At 39.0% G+C, this 21,392-nt stretch overlaps 2 pseudogenes; both read right to left on the minus strand.

The window, feature by feature from the left end:
• Positions 1 to 1,782: 1,782 nt before the first annotated feature.
• On the minus strand, positions 1,783 to 6,640 carry LOC121949782 (annotated as a pseudogene).
• Positions 6,641 to 10,302: 3,662 nt separating this feature from the next.
• On the minus strand, positions 10,303 to 20,862 carry LOC121949781 (annotated as a pseudogene).
• Between the last annotated feature and the right edge of the window lie 530 nt (positions 20,863 to 21,392).

A 21,392-nucleotide genomic window follows, 5' to 3' on the forward strand; every position in this document is an offset into this window, starting at 1 on the left:
CTCCTTGATAATGAAATAATTCACTAAAAGTGACTTGCCTGACAAAGACCTGATATTTATAGTGCTAATTTTATCGTGCTAAAACATTATCAGGCAGAGTTTGAGGCTGGTGCACAGCTGGGGTTGAGTTAGGTGAAGAGGCTGCGCGCTGAGAGCGTCCTCTTTTCTGCCTGACGCTGCTTTCAATAGGAGGCAGCTGTTATGTCTCCTCCCTGCCTGTGGAGGGCGGTGTTAACAACAATATATTACTGCGTAGAAGAAGAACTAAAAGCCAATGAGGAGCGAGTATCCAGAGCGGGTCACAGGTGCCGCTGATTGTAAACAGTCACGCAGGTGAGCTCGAGAGGGCGCCATGAAAAATGTTTGCTGACACCATACATGCGCCCAGCCTTTGTGGGTGAAGACCGTCTGCTGCGAAAAAAACGCGGGACGCTGCCGGAAAAGATTGAAATTGTCGATGAAGCCAAAGTTTTGAGCTCGACGTTGAGCCCGAAGCCACTCGTCTAAAGCCAGAAACCTACTGAAACGGTCCCGGTCGCAGATAGTAACGGTTGCTCGGACCTCAAGTGTCGATGGAGGAGGCGGCGCTGAGGGCCGCATTCACCGGCTGCGGATGTTGGGTTGTTGCCGGGGACTGCTGCAGCGAGGCGGCGGCGGCGTCCTCAGCAGAGGGGCTCCCTGCCATCATCGGCGGGCCACAGTCCAGTGCACCGGTTGACGCCGGGTCGAGTTTGCCGTTGCTCGGGGCTCAGCTCCCAGGAGCAGCGCTGAAACAGCCTCGAGCTCCGGTGTTCCGGTAATGATGGGTCCGTACCACGGGAGAGTGGGAGCAGTGTCCGAGTGTCTGCAGCCAGAGGAGCCCAGACCTGCCAGGTGTTTTTCCTGGACTGTGGCGACAGAGGAAAACTCCGAAATGAGCTCATCCTTCTCCCTAAACTCAACTTGCAGACCAGCGATGCATTTCTTCAGCCTTGAAACGGTAAGATGGCATGGCCGACACTCGCATCCACACTCAGCCATCAGACTAGCAGTTTGTCCGTAGAAGCTGTGCGAGGTTAAAAGCTTAAAAGTTTAACTAGGAGCGACAGACTAGCCTAGCCACCAGGCTAAAAACAAACTTGCTAAGCTAGCGATAGTCCAGAGAGTCCAGTAGGCCGGATCAACTTAAGAGCCAGAGTGCCAGTGTTCATTCAACATTATACAACAAAGATGCCAGCTTCTCAATATTATCAAATTTCATTCAATTTTGTCAAGTTTCACTCAACATTATACAACATATAGTTACAATCAAGCAATCTAATTGATCAACAAGACATTTAGAATGTGGTCAAATCTGCATGACAGTACACCATCATTGCTGAAAACAGTAATCTGCCATTTTTATGCACTGCACTTGCAAAAATTCCAAAATTTATGTAAATGTCCTATATATTCAGGGTTTGTTGCATTATTCCAACTGTCATTTCATATAATCAAAGTAAACAATCTTAAGGATTTCCTAAATGACATGCAAAAATAGATACACAGACACGATCGATTTTTCTCTACTCACAAGGCTACTTTGGATTCTTTGATCACTGGTAACATCTTCTCAAGACCCTCCTCTGAACGTGAATATTTCCTCAAGTCGAACTCATCGAACTCGTCCTTTGAGGTCAACAATGCAAAGACCAGAGAAGACCATTGTAAAGGTGACAGTTGGGTCTCTGATCTAAAAGTGTAGTATAAGGAGACGCTTTAAAAATAGATTAAAACGTCAACTCATGACAGAGTAGCTGGCGGGACACACAAAACGCACAAAATGCCAACACAGAGGAGAGGCTGTCTTATGGAATAAGGGAAAAAAAAGGCTAAGTTAATGTATGATTTTTTTTTTTTTAAAGGTCCAATGTGGAGGATTAAGGGGGATATATTGGCAGAAATTGAATATAATATTCATAACTATGTTGTCATTAGTATGTTAAAGGGGGAGCAAATCCCTGCCATGCTGGGCTGATGTGCCGGGTCAAACCGAGTCAAGCCAGTGTATGGAAAGACGCAATGAGTTGATGAGGATAAATAGCACATGAGAAAACAAGGCCCTCTGACATCCTTTAAATTTTGCAGGACTGGCTTTTTTTTCACTCAGTCCTTATTTATTTAGTGTATGTTTTATGAAGATACATTGAATATTTGGGATATTTTAGGTTCATTCTGGCTGGCAGAGAATGATTGAAGAGTCTGCATACCCCAGCTTGAACCCTGGATACAGTGGCTCAGAAAAATCAGCATGGAAAGTATACAGATGAGTCATGGTGTTTGACGATACAGTGTAGAAGGAGAGAGTGCCAGCCGACCAGTCTAAGAACACCCCCACCCTTTTGGAGTTTAAGAAGGGAACAGATATGGAGGCATCACTGTTATCGTACCAAGCTGTGTATTTGCCTTGACGGTAACGCAGACTCCAGGACTGATTATTGTGGCCAAGGCCACCACTATGACCTTTTGTTTTCCTTTTTATTCCTTTATAAGCCACTCCTATCCCTGTCCATTCCCCAGTCCACTCCACTTCCCAGTAGCAACGAGAGGACAGACCGTCTTTCGTAAGAACTTGTCCCCCATCTGTAAATCTCTCTGGGTTGTCAGGATATGGCTGAGCTGTTTCCATTCTCGTCATTCTTTTGTTGTCTTCACAAAAAGACAGAAGTGAATTGGCAGTATTCAGATCCATAGTAAGCTCACACGCATCTGACGAAACACAAATGAGAAACATAATACACACATACATACATATAAAAATATTCATGTATAAAAGTTGTCATCAGTTTGTTAAAAGAGAAAAACGTACATTTCTTGAGAGCTGATTTCAAGTAGCACTCGGCACTGTCGTTCAAGCTGAGAAAAAAAAAAATCCAAGAACATTTTATAAGTAAAAAGTGCTAAACTGGATTACAGTATAAAAATAAAATAAAAAACTTGAGCTTGAATTGAACTCAGAGTTATACCTGACAGTGAGGTTTTCCATGTCCCTCTGTAAACAGGACAGCAGCGCCATCCCCTGTTGTCCTGGATAATTGTAACTCAGATCCAGCTCCTTCAGGTGCGCAGGGTTGGACCTCAGAGCTGTAGCCAAATAGCCACAGCCAATCTCTGTGACTCCACAGAATGGAAGCCTGAAATTTAAAAGAAAAACTAATTAATTGTCACTCGCACAATTCAATAGAAAATGTTATTCAGGAGATTAGAACTGGCCAGTTTCAAGTTTGTTTCAGCTTCCTGTCTGTCATTGATAGCCTTCCTCATCACTCTTCTACAAACCTCAGTTTTTCCAGCTGACATGTTGGACTTGCCAGTCCAGCAGACAGAAGTTTTACTCCAGAGTCTTGCAGATCATTATCACTCAGGTCCAACTCTTTCAGACATGAATTGCTTAGAACTGCTCCAAGTGCTTTGCAGCTTTTGTTTGTGAGGTTGCATTCTTTAAGCCTTAAAAAAAAACAAATCAAAACATTAGCATCACATGGAAAACACTAGAAGATGCCAGCTTCTCAATATTATCAAATTTCATTCAATTTTGTCAAGTTTCACTCAACATTATACAACATATAGTTACAATCAAGCAATCTAATTGATCAACAAGACATTTAGAATGTGGTCAAATCTGCATGACAGTACACCATCATCGCTGAAAATAGCAATCTGCCATTTTTTATGCACTGCACTTGCAAAAATTCCAAAATTTATGTAAATGTCCTATATATTCAGGGTTCATTGCATAATTCCATCTGTCATTTCATGTATTCAAACTAAACATTACTCAAGGATTTCCTAAATGACATGCAAAAATAGATACACAGACATGATCGATTTTTCTCTACTCACACAGGCTACTTTGGATTCTTTGATCACTGGTAACATCTTCTCAAGACCCTCCTCTGAACGTGAATATTTCCTCAAGTCGAACTCATCGAACTCATCTTTGAGGTCAACAATGCAAAGACCAGAGCAGACCATTGTAAAGGTGACAGTTGGGTCTCTGACAAACTACCAGAGCTCAGGTAGTTCTGGATTTCCTCCAAAAGAGACTGATCGTTCAGCTCACTGAGGCAGTGGAAGAGATTGATGCATCTTTCTGTGGAGGGATTTTGTCTGATCTTCTCCTTGATGTACTCAGCAATATCCTCATTTCTTGGTGATCTGCTCTTCATTGTGGTCAGAACTCTCTTCAACAAAGTCTGATTGGATGTCTGTGAGAGGCCGAGAAGGAAACGCAGGAAAAGATCCAGATGTCCGTTCTCACTCTGCAAGGCCTTATCCACTGCACTCTTGAGAAGGTCGTTCATGTCGCTGGGAGCCTCCTGGACAGTGATGGTTTCTTGTTGTTCCAGCAGGTTCTGGTTGAAGTAGATGAATCTGTGCAAAATGTACATGGCAGCAAAAAACTCCTGAATGCTGAGATGCACAAAGCAGTAGACCCTCTCCAGATGTAATCCGAAATCGTTGTTCGAGATCTCTGTGAACACTCCTGAATATATTGCCGCATCAGTGATGCTGATGTTGTACTCACTCAGTTCATTTTCATAGAAGATCATGTTGCCCTTCATCAGGTGCTCGTAGGCCAGTTTTCCAAGCTTCAGGATCATCTCTTCATCGATTTTCATCTGGGACTGTGTTTCAGATGCTACTTGTCCTGCTGAGTACTTTTGCGTTCTGATCAAGGAGTTGTATACCAGGAAATACGTGTACATTTGTGTCAGAGTCTTGGGCATTTCTCCTGTGATTGCATCCACCTCTGTTCTCTTTTCTGTATCTTCTAAGATCCTCTGCAGAACGGTGGCAGACATCCAGCTGAACACTGGTATGTGACACATGATATGGAGGCTCCTGGTTGACTTGACATGTGAGATGACTCTTTCAGCCATGTCTTGATCGGGGATTTTTTTCCTGAAGTACTCTTCTTTCTGGGGGTCGTTGAACCCTCGTATCTCTGTCACACGGTCAACGAGATCAACAGGAATGCGATTTGCAGCTGCAGGCCTGGAGGTAATCCAGATGAGTGCAGAGGGCAGCAGGTTCCCCTGGATGAGATTTGTCAGTAGTGCATCCACTGAAGCCTGCTTGAGGCACTGCGGCAGCGCTCGTTGCGGTCAAAGTCCAGAGGAAGCCGACATTCATCCAACCCATCAAATATCAGCACAAGCTTGTATTTGCCAAAATCCGAAATTCCTGATTCTTTTGCCTCTATGAGAAAATTATAAAGAAGCTGTGTCAGTGTGAAGTCGCTCTCCTTCATCAGATTCAGCTCCCGAAATGGAAGATTAATTAGGAGTTGGACATCCTGGTTAACTCTTCCCTCTGCCCATTCCAGATTAAATTTATGCACAGAGATCGTTTTTCCAATGCCAGCGATTCCTTGAGTCAGCACGGTTCTGATAAATCTGTCTTGTCCGAGCTGAGGCTGAAAGATGTCTTCACATTTGATTGGCTTCTCTTCTGTCGCTCGCCTCCTGGTTGCAGTCTCAATCTGCCTGACCTCATGTTCATTATTAACAGTCCCACTGACTCCCTCTGTGATGTAGAGCTCAGTGTACACCTTGTTGAGAAGTGTCTGGGGTCCCGTGCTGTGCCACTCCCTCATAAATGTATTCAAACTTCTTCAGTCTGTGTCGGAGTTTGCGCTGGCAGACATCAAGCTCACCATAAATATCTAGTTATGCAAAGAAAACAAAATGATGCGTGTTCATTCATTTTAATGCAGAAACCTCAAACTGACTTTTGTCTTAAATGTTCATTTGGCAGTGCAAGGTTAGTTTTCTTTCCTTTTCAACAGTTTGTTAAAAAACCCCAAATATATAAATTTTCTTCAAACATAAAATAGGATACAAGTGTAACATATCAGACATTGTGTTTTTTTCTACTTACGCTTCTCCAGTGTGTTAGCAAGTTCTCTTTGGTCCATTTTATTTAAGACATGTAGTGCAATCTTCAGAGCGCCCTCACTGGCACTGCTGTCTTGCTTTTTATCTTCAGTAGTCAAACTGTCTCTTTCCTGCTTCTCACTTTCAGAGAATTGTAATAGATGTGGAAAGAGCATCCTTTTATATCTTTTCAGCTCACTCAGCAAAATCCTCTTGCAGTTTTCTTCCACCAACTGCAATGAAGAAAGTATAATGAGTAAAGGCTTATACCCAAGTTAACTTAGACTATTTAGCTAGCAGAAAAGTGTTTGCAGAACACTGTAAAGTGACCTTTGATATTGCCATAAATAAGCAGATGATTTCTGGAGTTACGGCCAAAAAATGTTTCATGAGGTCACAGTCACCTTGACCTTTGAAAACCACATCAAATCAGTTCATTCTTAAGTCCCCAAGTGGGCGGCTGTGCCAAATTTAAAGGAAATCCCTTGAGATGTTCTGAAGATATTGCATTTACAAGAAATGAGAAAGAGGTGCTTACAATGACTTTGTCTTTTGAATCATGACCACAAAAATCCATTAGCTATTGCTAGCACAGAGGCATAAAAATAAAGAATTATTAATAATAAAAAAAGATTCAAAACACAGATGCTATGTAGTTAACACGTTGTGATTTCAGTAGACACATAACCTACCGAAAATATGGCATTTCCATCCATCTCTGTCAATTCTGACCAGTCATGTTGGTCCCTTGAGATAAATAGAGAATTCTGTTATTTTACAATGAATCAAGTGTGCTAAAATTCAGTCCGTTTTTCACAGAATATTGTCTATGCAGCATGCAAATATAAGGAGTGTTTCTGTAGTCTGTATCAAGATTTTTAAAGGCACACTGTAGAGGAATTGTCAGTTACTCTTTGTAAACAGTATTGCCAGCCAAAGTTACACTGAAAGTCAACCACCTCGTCAATTGAACTGCAACGAAAAGGACATAACACTTTACAATAAAGTTGCGATGCTAAGTGTAATTGCTTAAATCATTAGTATTCATCCTCTTGTATCTGTATCGATTTTTCATGTTTTTCAGTCAATATGATTTTTTACTGACTTTTTACCAACGTTTAATTGTTGAGAGCTACAATGCTATAACCATGTCTATAATCAAGCCAAATAAAAATGGACTGAAAAACAGAACAGACTTTACCTCTCAGTACATTCCCTGGTGAAGTCATGATGTATTTTACTGGGAGAAGGCACTTTTAATGGATTTATCAGATTCTACAGAGCTGAAAAAGAAAGAATGGTCAAAGTCAGAGGGTTTTTTCTCACAAGGCATCTGCAAGTTTTCAAAATAATATCAGATGTCACTGGTTATCAAGTCATGTAACCTAGCACAGCTACCACAGCTAAACCCAGAACAGACTTGTATGTACCCATAAGCCACTTCTTTAGAGAAGTGAAGAGGAATCTCCATGGAGGCATCACTTTTCATGGACAAGCAGGATGAGGCAGCCATGTGTGTCCCATCAGGATAATTTTCAGTCTCTTTTGCAGAGTCCATTTTGAAGGTGTTACCCTAATATGCTTAAGAGATAATTTTGTACAGTGGTTAAACTCAATTGTTTACATTTTGATTTTGTTCAGCATGTATGAATATTTGTTTGCTCTTCAACACAAAAGTTATAGTTGACATACTCATTAGTGCTGTATTACCTAGAAGTGTAAACATTTTAAATGCTTCCAGGTAGCTGCATTAAACATAGATGTCAAAAATTCAACTCACCAAAGTAGACCATCATCTGGAAAAGAGCACAGACGCCTACAAAATAAGAACTGTCTTTATTATTATTAATGAATTACTATTGGGACAGAAATGCAGTTGTATGAAGGGTTTCCTACACAGATCCCTCTCTTACCTGGAAAAGGCTCGGAGCACTGTGAGAATCATGTCTTAAGATTTCTCCAGTGTTAGTTTTATCGTTTGATCTCAGTGTTTTTGGCCTCCGTTTTCACTGTGCAGGGAGCGGTATGGGGCCCACTTTCTGTTTGCAAACTTGTTGTAACAGCTAAACACAGCACTAAAATTTATTTCCAAGAGCATTTTAGACACGACAAAGGTCTTGCGGTTCCATGATCTTGATTCGATCAGCACTGTCTAGTTTTAAAATTTGATTGGATTTTGGTCCGAGTTTGAGAGACATAGAAAGAGGGGCGGGTCTGTCTGATGCAATTCAAATATACTTTGTGTCTGCGATGGCAGCATAGATGGTGGGCAGTACACAAATTCTTAAGTACAGCCTGTAGTTTGAGCAACAGCCCAGGAGAGCCGACAAAACTCTCACAGATGACATGTTTTGTATCAATCTGAGTCATATGGTGGAGTTTTGCTGGGGGGTGGGGTTATCTGGCCATCACAGGGAGGTTTATCACAGTTCATCTGCACATACTACCCACACTGTTTTGAAACAAAGCTGATTGAATATCAGTAAAGTATCTCTTTAACTTTACAATCAACGCTGCTCCCAGTGGTAGTTCACGTACACCAAAACTGAAAATCAAAAATTATCACTCACATGCAATATCAGTATATGCTGCATTGTGCAATATCTATACTTTATATGTGCAATACTGTGAATTCAGCAATTCAACCAATAATTATATTTTACTTTTTCTTCTTTTGATGATATTGCTTTTTTTAAAAACATTTTTTCTTGTTTTTTACTATCCCCTACTGTAATGATGCAAATCTCCCAGCTGTGGGACTCATAAAGGATCCTTTTATCTAACACATAGTATTGGGAAAATTATGTTTAGACAATAATTATAGGCTTCTAAATAAACTGCTATGTTTGAGTGAAATGGTGGGATTTACCATGCCCATTCAGTAGCTTTTTGTACTTTTGGCTGCACAGCAAAAAATACAAGCCAGATTCACAGAGAGAGCACAGAGCTACATACCGGTGTAAACTTTGCAAAGCCAAGTCCTGTTTGACTGAAGATGAACGTGCTCTGATCTCATTGCTTGCTGGTACTCCGTTTAAGTAACTAAAAGCAGGTGCACTTCATTGTGGGCTCCATCCAAAGCGCTTTGTACTATTACGGTTGCGTACCAAAAATGCAGTAAAGAAAGATTAACATTTCCATTTTCTTTCGACTTTAGAAATGACCGCAATTACCTGTTGTTGATCTTCACAGCAAACTAGTGAAAAACTCATTCCATCAGTATGTAAAATCCATTTAACATGCTCCATTTCTTTGTGCAAAAAGAATATGACTCTTACCTCCAGCGTATTGGTTACTTCGCCCAGCCAGTCAAGCCAGACAGTCTAGATTTTTCTGTGAAGGGGCCGAGAGCGATGCTATGACGCCTGCCTCACATGTTTTGGGTGGGTCAGGTGGTGAAAATGTATCAGCCACATTGCATTCAGTCTTCTGGTGTGACTCAAATACGTTTTTAGTGGCGTTAAAAATGAACGCTAAATTTTCACCCTTTGAAACCTGAATCAACATCACTTTTCTTGTGCTGCATTCAAATGTCTTTCACTCCTTACATTTCTTTTTCTAAAACGAGAAAAAAGGCAATGAGCAACTTGGCAAGAAGTTTCCCGTCAAATGCAGGATTCTGTTGTTTTAGAACATTTTTTTTAAAAAAACCACGGGGAAATTTTCAAGAAAACGGTGTTCACAACAATCATGATTAGTTTTAAAATGTGATCATGATTAAAAATATGTTACAGAACTATTATTATTATTAAGCACCTTTTCAGGTAATTTCCTCATTCATTTTTATATTTATTTTTTTTTCACTAATGTTCAGGTAACTTGTAACTTTTAATTTAATTTTTAATTTCTCACTAATTTTGGGGTAATTTCTTCTTAAGTATCTCATTACCTTTTCCAATGGTTTTGAAAGAAATAAAGCCACCTTTCTCAAGTTTCAAAGGGTTAATTATTAATCATCTTGGCCATCAAAATAGTTGTACCTATTCAAACGTGATCAGAAAAATTTTAAGTGTCATCATATGGTTTAAGTAGCCTTTCAATCATTGCATTACATTATTCATACTATCCGCCTTCTTTATGGACATGGTTGATGGCTTTGTAACTAAGGATTCTTAACTGAAGAATTCCCCAAGTTATTCTTTTGTATTTCAGCAGTTGCTAGATTCACTTGTAAGAAATCTGTTTTCAAGAGTGAGAAAAAGACACACACTTCTTAAGAGTCTGATTTGTAGTTTTAAATTGAGTTCTTGCTTTCTGCACTTAAACTGCACATTTAGGCAACAATGATTTATAACACAAGTGAATAACTTTTCTTTTTCATCTGCAGTTAGCCTTTATGCAGTGTGGTCTGTATTTTTATGAGTGAATAAAAGCTAATGCCAACATGTTCAGAATACAACAGGGATGATTGACATGAATCATTTTTTTATTACATGGTTTGACTTGACATGTTTGTTTAACGTCTACTGCATATTTTCTAGATAACGATCACACTCCTGTCAGTCAGCTATAATACATTACAATAGAATATGGATGATGATAAAAACATTGAAAACGTTTAATCATTACAGAAAATAAATATCAAGTAAAATAAAAATAATACATCCGTTTCTCACAGTACACTCAAAAACACTTTTTGTCATAAAGTACAACACAGACTGACAGGATAAATAATCTCATGCTATTGCTATTCATTTTGAAGGCACTTTTGTATTTGATTGCTTATTTGAACATTGTTGGCAGAATGAAGCAGCTATCAGCAGTAGCAGTGACTTCATTTCTGCGTGCAGAGGAGAAGCTGTCTTACAGCGTAAAGGAAAATAAAGAAGCTAAAATATTTCTTTAAAGGTGTTTTCTACAAAATATACACTTAACTGTCACACAGGGAGATTTCTGCTATAAAAGTAACTTGAGAGGAACATGAAGTACAGATCTAAAACCTTCTGAAATCCCTTTTTTTACCATGATGTTTGCAATAATACCCCCCCCTCCAGCCTTCATTTAGTCTGTTCATGCTTAATGAACATATACATTGAATATTTGTGGGTATTTAAGAGTCGGGTTGGCATAGAATTAAGAAGGCATCGGCATACCCCAGCCTGAAGCCTGGATACACTGGCTCAGAGAATTTAGTGTGGAAAGTATGCAGATGAGTCATGGTGTTTGATGATACAGCATAGAAGGAGAGAGTGCCAGCCGACCAGTCTAAGAACACCCCCACCCTTTTGGAGTCCAAGACTTGGGGGATATCTGTGGTTGCATCACTGTTGTGCCAGGCTGTGTATTTGCTGTGACAGCAGCGCAGACTCCAGGACTGATTATTGTAGCCAATGATACCTTCAGTGCCTTTTGCTTTTCCTTTTTTATTCCTTTATAAGCTACTCCTATACCCGTCTTATCCCCAGTCCACTCTACTTCCCAGTAGCAACGAGAGGACAAGCCCTCTTTACTAAGAACTTGTCCCCAGTCTGAAAATCTCTCTGGGTTGTCAGGATATGGCTGAGCTGTTTCCATTAGCGTCACTTTTTTGTTGTCTTCAGAGAAAGACAGGTGTGAATTGGCAGTATTCAGATCCATAGTAAGCTCACACGCATCTGATGAAACACAAATGAGAAACATTGTAATATGTATAAAAATATATACAGTATAGGCAATGTATGAAAAATTGTCATCGATTTGTTTATAAAAAAAAACGTACATTTCTTGAGAGCTGATTTCAAGTAGCACTCTGCATTGTCGTTTAAGCTGAGAAAAATCAAAGGAGATTTGATAAGTACAAAGTGCTAAACTGGTTTACAGAACAAAAATAAAACAACTTGGGATGTTTAATTCGGAATTATACCTAACAGTGAGGTTTTTCCATGTCCCTCTGTAAACAGGACAGCAGCGCCATCCCCTGTTGTCCTGGATAATTGTAACACAGATCCAGCTCTTTCAGGTGCGCAGGGTTGGACCTCAGCGCTGTAGCCAAATAGCCACAGCCAATCTCTGTGACTCCACAGAACGGAAGCCTGAAATTTAAAAGAAAAACTAATTAATTGTCACTCGCACAATTCAATAGAAAATGTTATTCAGTAGATTAGAACTGGCCATGTGTTATGTTTGTTTCAGCTTCCTGTCTGTCATTGATAGCCTTCCTCATCACTCTTCTACAAACCTCAGTTTTTCCAGCTGACATGTTGGACTTGCCAGTCCAGCAGACAGAAGTTTTACTCCAGAGTCTTGCAGATCATTATCACTCAGGTCCAACTCTTTCAGACATGAATTGCTTAGAACTGCTCCAAGTGCTTTGCAGCTTTTGTTTGTGAGGTTGCATTCTTTAAGCCTTAAAAAAAAACAAATCAAAACATTAGCATCACATGGAAAACACTAGATGGCACAAGCTTCTCGATGTCAGATTTAATTTCAGTATTTTCAAATTTCATTCAATGGTCCAACTGTTATCCCAGAGCTCAAAAGCTCAAACTGGCTGGAGAGAAGATGGGAGCTATCTGCTAAGATACTCCTCATTTCCACAGCAGAGGTTATGCTAAAAATGGGTAATTTGCCTGTTTTTTTTTTTTACAGTGAATGAGTGGTTGTGTCATGTAAATGATCCTTCTATATGATATCTGGTGTCAAAATAATATGAAAATTGGTCTGTTTTGTCTTTGTATCTTGTCTGATTCACAAGTTAAGAAAACTGGCATTTTTTGCTATTTGTGTGCAAATCAATTTAAGATGGTTGCCAAATGAACCCCACAGACCATTAGCTTACCTTGGCAACAAGGCAGATTCTTTTTTTTCATGCAAGAATAGACAGACAAACATGATCGATTTTTCTCTACTCACAAGGCTACTTTGGATTCTTTGATCACTGGTAACATCTTCTCAAGACCCTCCTCTGACCTTGAATATTTCCTCAAGTCGAACTCATCGAACTCGTCCTTCGAGGTCAACAATGCAAAGACCAGAGCAGACCATTGTAAAGGTGACAGTTGGGTCTCTGACAAACTACCAGAGCTCAGGTAGTTCTGGATTTCCTCCAAAAGAGACTGATCGTTCAGCTCACTGAGGCAGTGGAAGAGATTGATGCATCTTTCTGTGGAGGGATTTTGTCTGATCTTCTCCTTGATGTACTCAGCAATATCCTCATTTCTTGGTGATCTGCTCTTCATTGTGGTCAGAACTCTCTTCAACAAAGTCTGATTGGATGTCTGTGAGAGGCCGAGAAGGAAACGCAGGAAAAGATCCAGATGTCCGTTCTCACTCTGCCAGGCCTTATCCACTGCACTCTTGAGAAGGTCGTTCATGTCGCTGGGAGCCTCCTGGACAGTGATGGTTTCTTGTTGTTCCAGCAGGTTCTGGTTGAAGTAGATGAATTCTGTGCAAAATGTACATGGCAGCAAAAAACTCTTGAATGCTGAGATGCACAAAGCAGTAGACCCTCTCCAGATGTAATCCGAAATCGTTGTTCGAGATCTCCGTGAACACTCCTGAATATATTGCCGCATCAGTGATGCTGATGTTGTACTCACTCAGTTCATTTTCATAGAAGATCATGTTGCCCTTCATCAGGTGCTCGTAGGCCAGTTTTCCAAGCTTCAGGATCATCTCTTCATCGATTTTCATCTGGGACTGTGTTTCAGATGCTACTTGTCCTGCTGAGTACTTTTGCGTTCTGATCAAGGAGTTGTATACCAGGAAATACGTGTACATTTGTGTCAGAGTCTTGGGCATTTCTCCTGTGATTGCATCCACCTCTGTTCTCTTTTCTGTGTCTTCTAAGATCCTCTGCAGAACGGTGGCAGACATCCAGCTGAACACTGGTATGTGACACATGATATGGAGGCTCCTGGTTGACTTGACATGTGAGATGACTCTTTCAGCCATGTCTTGATCGGGGATTTTTTTCCTGAAGTACTCTTCCTTCTGGGGGTCGTTGAACCCTCGTATCTCTGTCACACGGTCAATGAGATCAACAGGAATGCGATTTGCAGCTGCAGGCCTGGAGGTAATCCAGATGAGTGCAGAGGGCAGCAGGTTCCCTGGATGAGATTTGTCAGTAGTGCATCCACTGAAGCCTGCTCTGAGGCACTGCGGCAGCGCTCGTTGCGGTCAAAGTCCAGAGGAAGCCGACATTCATCCAACCCATCAAATATCAGCACAAGCTTGTATTTGCCAAAATCCGAAATTCCTGATTCTTTTGCCTCTATGAGAAAATTGTAAAGAAGCTGTGTCAGTGTGAAGTCGCACTCCTTCATCAGATTCAGCTCCCGAAATGGAAGATTAATTAGGAGTTGGACATCCTGGTTAACTCTTCCCTCTGCCCATTCCAGATTAAATTTATGCACAGAGATCGTTTTTCCAATGCCAGCGATTCCTTGAGTCAGCACGGTTCTGATGAATCTGTCTTGTCCGAGCTGAGGCTGAAAGATGTCTTCACATTTGATCGGCTTCTCTTCTGTCGCTCGCCTCCTGGTTGCAGTCTCGATCTGCCTGACCTCATGTTCATTATTAACAGTCCCACTGACTCCCTCTGTGATGTAGAGCTCAGTGTACACCTTGTTGAGAAGTGTCTGGGTCCCGTGCTGTGCCACTCCCTCATAAATGTATTCAAATTCTTCAGTCTGTGTCGGAGTTTGCGCTGGCAGACATCAAGCTCACCATAAATGTCTAGTTATGCAAAGAAAACAAAATGATGCGTGTTCATTCATTTTAATGCAGAAACCTCAAACTGACTTTTGTCTTAAATGTTCATTTGGCAGTGCAAAGTTAATTTTCTTTCCTTATCAACATTCTGGTAAAAACACCAAATATATAAATTTTCTTCAAACATAAGATACAAGCGTAACATATCAGACATTGTGTTTTTCTACTTACGCTTCTCCAGTGTGTTAGCAAGTTCTCTTTGGTCCATTTTATTTAAGACATGTAGTGCAATCTTCAGAGCGCCCTCACTGGCACTGCTGTCTTGCTTTTTATCTTCAGTAGTCAAACAGTTTTTGCCCTGCTTTTCACTCTCAGGAGATTGTGATAGATGTGGAAAGAGCATCCTTTTATATCTTTTCAGCTCACTCAGCAAAATGTTTATGCTGTGTTCTTCCACCAACTGCAATGTAGAAATCAGAACAAGTAAAGGCTTATATCATAGTTAGCTTGGACTAGCTTATTCTCAAAAAACCCTTAAATTACTGCCTCATGGTTTTATGCCTCTGCGGACCAGCCAAGTTGCAGTTACATTTCAAAATCATGTCTGTGAAAAAATGGATGCCTTAAACACATCTTCCCATTGGCAGCACAGAAGATCTACACATTCAGCTCAGTTTCAAGATTAGTGTCAACGATTCAGCATCTGACCAAATGTCTCCCCTTCCGTTACGGAAATCGAACGTTGCGTAATGGCTAAAAAAGTCTTTTTATGGAACATTATAATGTCATAATGAAGTTGATCAGGTCATCATTTTATCCTGTTAGACATTTCTGTTAAATTTTGTCATAATTAGGGTATGAATTCTTGAGGTATGGACAAAATTCTGCTTTGAGAGGTCACAGAGACTTTGAGCTTTGACCACCAAATTCTAATCAGTTTATTCTTGAGTCCAAGTGGACGTTTGTGCCAAGCTGTAAGAAACCCCTCGATGTTCTTGCGGGGTTGCATTCATGAGACTGAGATAGCAGAGGTCACAGTGACCTTTGACCACCAAATTCTAATTAGTTTACTGCCTGGCACAAGTGGACTTTTGTGCTAAATTTGAAGAAAATCCCTCATGGTGTTCTTGAGATACTGAGTTCCCAAGAATGGAACAGACAGAAAAACCATAAAACATAATGCCTCCGGCCACAACTATCAGCGATGCGGAGGTATACATAAATTGATTCAAACACAGATACCATAAGGCTTTATGATTTCTGTAAAGACAGACACATAACCTACCTTAAATATGGCGTTTCCATCCATCTCTGCCAATTCTGACCAGTCATGTTGGTCCCTTGAGATAAATAGAGAAAAATGATATTTTCAGATTAATCAAGTGTGCTCAAATTCAGCCCATTTTAATAGAGTATTGACAATGAATTGATGCAACATTCAAGTATAAGGAATGCTTCTATAGTTTACGTCAAGGTTTTTAAAGGCATAATTGTCAATTGCTCTTTGTAAACAGTATCTCCAGCCAGAATTAAAGTGAAAGTCAACCACCTGGTCAACTGAAGAGCACATAACATTTGTGATGTTAAGTGTCATCACTTAAGTCATTAGGATTCATCCTCTGGGAACCATAAGTATCTGTATCAGTTTTTCATGTTTTTCAGTCAACAAGATGTTTTACTTTGACTTTTTGCCAATTTTTCATTCTTGAGAGCTACATTGCTGCAACCATGTCTGTTTACTTAAAGGGAACATTTTGACCAAAATAGTTTTTTAAACTACATATGAATAATTCAAATACATAGGTTAACAAGTGTAACCAACAAAAGAAAAACTGACTGAAAAGCAGAATAGACTTTATGTACCTCTCACTATGTTCTCTGGTGAGGTCATGATGTGTTTTCATGATGGTAACTCTTCTACTGGACACACAAGGCAAGTTTGATTTATGAAAATGAAGATGTCAGTGGTTATCAAGATATTTAACTTAGCATAGCTACCACAAAGACTTGTATGTACCCATGAGCCACTTCTTTAGAGAAGTGAAGAGGATATTCCATGGAGGCATCGCTTTTCATGGACAGGCAGGATGAGGAGGGCAAGCTGATTAGAAAGGAAGACAAGTCAAAGTCAGAAGATCTTATTCTCATTAAGTTTCTGCTGGTTTTCATGGAAATGCCAGATGTACATGATTATCAAGATATTTAACTTAGCAAAGCTCCCACAGGTAAACCCCGACAGACTTGTATGTACCCATGAGCCACTTCTTTAGAGAAGTGAAGAGGATATTCCATGGAGGCATCGCTTTTCATGGACAGGCAGGATGAGGAGGGCAAGTTGGATCTGTCAAAATCACCTGAGCTGATAAGAAAGACAAGACAAATTCAGGAGATTTTGTTCTCATTAGTACAGCAGCGTCCTGCTGCCACACCAGGGAAAAAAAAAAAAATAAATAAATAAAACTTAACAGTATCGGGTAATTACATGAATTAACAAGTTTCTCATTATAACGTTTTTTCATGTTTAATAAGATATATTGAAGTTATAACATGACATGTTTACATTATTACATCATACAAACTTATCACGTTATAACAAGAAACTTTTCCTTTTATTACGAGATACTATTTACCTTGTAACGAGATATGTTTCATGTTATTTGATGTTTTTCCCTCTCTCTCTCTTTCTTGTGTTTGCTTAAAAACAACTGAAGTTTCAGTGTGGATGATGAATTTATGAAACCTAATTTATTAAACTAAAATGGTCCAAAATCGATGAACATAATTATAAACGGGAAATCGGATATTTGATCTATGTATCCCTTTCACTGGTTGGAGTTGTGGAGCGTTCAGTACAGCAGTAAAATTGCGATGGTGATGAGACTTAAGAAGCTACTTATGTTTTTTTCATGAATAAATGGTTGTTTGTTTCGATGGCAGTTTGAGGTGTGGTGATGCAGAGAGGCAGGCCAAATATCAGCTTTGACAGATACCATTTCCTCATTTAAACATGAGTCCCTTATTAACACAATAAGATAAGCAATTAAGATGTAACATGCTTTATGTTATAACAATAAATTATCATGTTATGACATAAAAAATACAACCAGATAAAAAGTATATTGTAACAAGAAATGTTTGTTGTTGTAAGTTTGAATAATGTAATAATGTGAAAATATCTTGTTATAACATGAAAACATGTTAAAACGTGAAAAAAAAAAAAAAGATTTTCTTAACAAGAAACTTCTTGTTATTACCTGATACTGGTCAGTTTTGTTTTTTTGTTTCTGGCATTGGCAGCAGGATGCTTTCGTACATTAGGGATCAGTTTTCATGGAAATGTAATCAGACGTCAATGGTTGCCGAGATATTTCATCCAGCATAGCTACCACAGCTAAATGCACAACAGACTTGTATGTACCCATCAACCATTTCTTTAGTGATGTCATTACGAATCTCCATGGAGACATCACTTTTTCTGGACAGGCAGGATGAGGCAGGGAGCTGTGGCACATCAGGATAGTTTTCAGGCTCTTCAACAGCATCCATTTTGAAGTTTTTACCCTATTTTGTTTCTTTTAGAGACAGTTTGTACAGTGGTTAAACTCAGTTCATTTTAATTTTGTTCAATATGTGAGAAGGTTTGTTTTATCTTTAAATACTCCTATAGTCACAATAATGATAATAATATGATTGTAGGGGCTGCATTACTTATAAGTCTAAACATTTCAAATGTTCCCAGATAACAGTGTTAAAACCATGTTCAAAATTCAACTCACCAAACTGGACCTTCAAGTTGTACATCTGTAAAAGGTGATGGATGCCTGCAGAATGAGACATGTCTTAAATCACTAAAATCATTTTGAGGACAGACATACTACAACACTTTTAAGTCTGATAAGTGTATCTTACTTAAAAAAAGATCTAGGAGACAGATTGCCTTGAAAATGGTAAGTAAATAAAACAGCTGATTTTATATCTAAATGTTAAATTTAGTTGTTATTGTATATTTGTGTAATTTTGTGAAGTTGTTGCAACTTAAAAATGACAACTGAATTTGCTTATGATGAAGTTAGGAGAGCTGCAAGTTCTGCTTTGTTAACATGTTTAAAAATATACAAATCTGATTATATAATAGGATTTGCAGCCAGCAGAATACAGATATAGGGCACAGTAGACTTGGTTTACAGAAGTTGCTAACACATAGAAAGTTAATTTCACTTGTCTTTTTCAAGTTGCAACAACTTCACAAAATTCAGCAAACACAACTAAATTTTAAGTAAACCTAATGATTAGATATAAAGTGAACATAATTTAAGATTAATAGTTATATCTTCTTACCTTTTTCCAAGCAATCGCTTTCCTAATGTTTTAAAGTAAAATCAAGTTGTCAAATTCACTGTGAATAAGAATGTCAACCTTTGTAATTGGGACAATATGTTGAAACAGTTACACTAAATAAAACACAAAAGTCAGATTTATTTTGTCCAGCCAATTTGAGCAAGAAAATAGGATTAAACTACACTCATGAAGTAGGTCTAGCTCTTTGTTGTTCTGGCTGCACAGCAAAATATCACCCCGTGACTGCAGGACAATGCAAAGAGCTGTAGTGACAGCTGCCACCCTGCCCACATCCATCCTGACATCCTCTGCATTGTGCCACACTTGTGTAACATGTAAACTTTGCCAGGCAAAATCTGTTTGACCTTACATGAAAGTGTGCAACAAAACAGAGGACAGTGAGAGTAAGCAGGCACAGTATGTATGCACATGTTGCATATCAATAGAAGATTATGGATTTCACAGTCATGCAAATAGATTTACTCTTATCTTAACCCTTAAATAGGCATATAAATATTTTGGAAAATTAGTTAATTGATTCTTTCTTATGTATCTTGCCTAAATAACAAGATTTTATAAATTGTCTCTTGAGATATATTGCTCATTTAGGGTATAAATTCAACACTTTCCTCTTTATTCAGTAGTTAATATGCCAACTTCTAAAACATTTTATTAACAAGATATTTGCCATTTTTCTTTTATGATAAGTTTTTTAAAAAGTGAAAAAAAATCTGAATGCTTGACAAAAATCTATTCTTAATAATAAATTAAAAATGTAACAACAAAAACCCCCATTTAATTCCTGTTTTTATACTTACATCTTCACTGTGGTGCTCCTACACTATCAATATCCGTTAATGGATAGTTTTGATTAGTAGTGTGATAATTTGTCTGGTACAGTGTAGTAGTGTAAATCTGATGAACCATCAGGCAGCAAAACAATGAGAATAAAAAATAAACACCAATCAGTGTTTCACACCTTTTTATAATTAATATCTGTAGAGAAAAGTCCTAAAACATAAGTATATCTATGAGTGATTGTTGCTGATTTTATACCCTTATCTGTGTAATGCATCCTCCAGGATACAGACATTGAATGCCTAATTATCTAAGATTTGAAAATGCCATTAATTTATTTCAACAAGAACATATAAAATCATCCATAAATAACAATTTTCTAAAACAAAAGTCCACCCAAAGTATAAAAAAACATGAAATAAAAAAACAACACCTATGTCATGGCCATCGACTTTGTTGACGTAGGGTTACATGTTGGATTTTGATACCTATGATGAGTATATATTGGAATATTTGCATGAAGTCACATGACCTGTGTAGTTGACTCATCACCCCCTTCAGTGTTTCACATTATAATTTAGTTCAGCCTCTTAATGCCCCTTAAATGTCTGTATTCCGCAGGAGGCAGAAACCATTTCATCCTTTGGTAAATTCACATCCGGAAACTTTCCTCACTTATAAACGCACGACCCACATTCAAACATTTATCCAAACCAGAAATCTTACTTTTAGGTTACACATTGAGTAAATTCTTGTTATGTTAGCGGAGATGTCACAGCGTTTAAGGTGTGTCGCGGTTTCGGTTTCCTGTCGTTAAAGTTCTGACTTAATATGTGCCTAATGCGTTCACTTTTATGACGTTAACTTAATCTTTTTGCTCGCAGGTGCTCAGTTTAAGTATTTAAAAGGAGATTCACTCCATGAAAATCGCTTTGTAACTACCTACACCTCCGGCATTGCTGCAAATAAAGATAAAAAATTCAGCTCTGTTACGCATGACCTAAGGAAATGACCGCAGCCAACATGCTGTTGATATACACAGCAAATTACTTCAGAACTATTCCACAAATATTAACATGCGCCATTTCTTTATGCAGGAACAACAGGAGTCTTACCTGCTGTGTGTTAGTAACTTCGTCCGACCGGCCGAGCCAGACGGGCCCGGTTGTTTGCCCCCGTCGTTCAGCCCGGGTGGGAGGGTTAACCGTTAAGGGGGGGGCCGGGGGGGGGCCTTGTGTAACTCGGGACTTTTCCTCGGCGATTAAAATGTAGTCCCACATCTATTATGTACTGAGTTAACCCTTAGAAAGCTGTATTGAAATCACTTTTCTTGATGTGCTGCTTCAGACGCCTTTTACAAGGAGCTGGGCTTATTGGTGCAATTTCTTTCAAAAGCATAAGCAACTATAAATTGCAAGAAGATAAGTAGGTTTGAAAAAAAAAATATTTTTTTTTTTTTTGGGGGGGGGGGGTATTTACAGCTAATTATCATAGTTACATTTAAAATTATGTTACAGAATTATTACAATTTTTAACCACTTTCTCTGGGTCATTCCCATTTTTAAATTTTTCTTTCTTATCCCCCCCTCCCCCACGCCTCCAGTTTTCAGGTAATTTTCTTGTACCTCTTAAAATTATTTCTTTTAAGGCCTAGCTAGACATGGTATCCAATGAGGGCTTCAGTGCATTTTGGATTATTTAACTTTTTGGACACATTTCATATAAAAG

Source organism: Plectropomus leopardus, chromosome 11 (assembly GCF_008729295.1).
Source record: "Plectropomus leopardus isolate mb chromosome 11, YSFRI_Pleo_2.0, whole genome shotgun sequence".
In the NCBI taxonomy this organism is placed as follows: Eukaryota; Metazoa; Chordata; class Actinopteri; order Perciformes; family Serranidae; genus Plectropomus; species Plectropomus leopardus.